The following is a 1847-nucleotide window of genomic DNA, read 5'->3' as shown; positions in this document are numbered from 1 at the left end:
GGTGCCAGACAGGGACTGCCCTCACCTGCTGAGCACTCTGGACTCTCTGAATCCAGGCTCCCACCACCTGTAAAGCCCCCTCCTGGAAGAGTGGATAACCAGTTTTTAAAATGCTAGTGTGGGGACCGGCAGACAGAATAATGGTTTTGTCACTGTATTCCCACATAAGTGACCGCAGTTCAAGCCCCTGACCTGGTGACTTTAAACTCACACCAAATGTGTTTGCATGCCTCAAATTCTGACAGGGGAATGGAGGAAAAAGGATTGCAACATGGCTATCTCTCAATGGATAATTTCTCACTTTCTCTCTCTCTGTCTCTCCCAGTAGTGTACACGCCCAAGAGGGAGAAAAATAACTCTCAAAAAAATTTTTTTTTAAAAAAACTGTTTAGTGTGAAAGATTGTGTTTCAGAGAAAGTGTAGGAGAGAATAAATATGGGGGGGGGAACATTTTTAAAAGTCCAGTAAAATGAAAATAGAAGATTCAGGTTTGGAGAATAAGCAGAGAGCAATCATTGAAGGGCTAGAGATCTACTGAAGGAGAAACATAAGCAAGCATTATCTGATGTCCTCTCTAGCAGCTGAGTCCGTGATGGGCTTACAGAGGAATAAATCAAAAGGACTGAACAGTTGAAAGCCAGAACTAAAGATGCAACAGTGGGGATCGAGAAAAGAGGTATGGTTTGAGAGCTAGGTAGTAGGTAGAATGAGAAGATCCCAGTACTAAATGGACAAGGTGGAAATAAAGAAGATGGAGAGGGCAAGAATGATTCTCAGTTTTATAAGTACTTTCCCAACTACCCAACCATAGAGGATTGAGTTCGAATTTCTAGTCAAGAGACCTGGTCATCTGATATCAAATACTGGAAGTTATATTTAAGATCTTGGAACTTGAGAAAACACTAGAAAAAGTGGATAGTGGTTCCTTTAATAGAGGCAAGGACAAAAGAAAAGGGGAGATTTCATATTAAAAGATAAGACATTCATTTGGGAAATAGGTTTGATCCAAGGGTTTCAGTATTGGAAACAGTTTTAGTCCATTTTGTTACTAGTAACAGAAACACCTGAATAATTTACAACGTATAGAAGTTTATTTAGCTTACAGTTTTAGAGGTCAAAGGACCATATCTGGTAAGGGTCTTCTTGTTGGTGAAGAACATGGCAGAGGGGGGACCAGCAGTTAGCGTAATGGCTCTGTTTGAACTCCCATGCAGCCAACCGTGGTTCGAGTCCTGGTCCCGGTGGCTTAAACTCTTGCCGGGCGCGTATGGGTGCATCTCCAAGATCCCGAGAGGAGACTGGAGGAGAAGGGATTGCGGCATGGCCATACCCCAGGGGGTGATTTCTCGCTTTCTCTCTGTCTCTCTCTGTCTTTCTGGTGAGTGCACGTGCCCTATAGCAAAAAAAAGACTGTGGAAAAAAAAAAGAAAAGAACATGGCAGAGGGCATCACAGGGTAAAGAAGAGAAGCGTGTGTCTCTGCCAGTGACTCTGTCTCATTTCCTCTGCCTATAAATCCACCAGGATTCAGACTTGAGGGCCCCAGACTGATGACCTTAATCCTAATCACCTCTCTAAAGACCCAGCTCTTAATCCCATAGCCAGAGTAGGTTTCACCCTCTTAATCTCATTACAATAAAATTTTATTACATGAATTGTGGGAGGACACATTCAAACCATAGCAGAAATTTAGAGAGCCATGATGGAAATTTTGAATTTAAGAAATTATCCATGGATAAGTGAAAACGAAAGTCATGTTTTTTTTTTGGAGAGATTTTCACTATAGGGCGCGTGCGCTCACCAGACAGACAGAGAGAGACATAGAGACAGAAAGCGAGAAATCACCCT

Source organism: Tupaia chinensis, unplaced genomic scaffold (assembly GCF_000334495.1).
Source record: "Tupaia chinensis unplaced genomic scaffold, TupChi_1.0 Scaffold000097_1, whole genome shotgun sequence".
Classification (NCBI taxonomy): domain Eukaryota; kingdom Metazoa; phylum Chordata; class Mammalia; order Scandentia; family Tupaiidae; genus Tupaia; species Tupaia belangeri.
Note: the sequence above shows the minus strand (reverse complement) of the source record.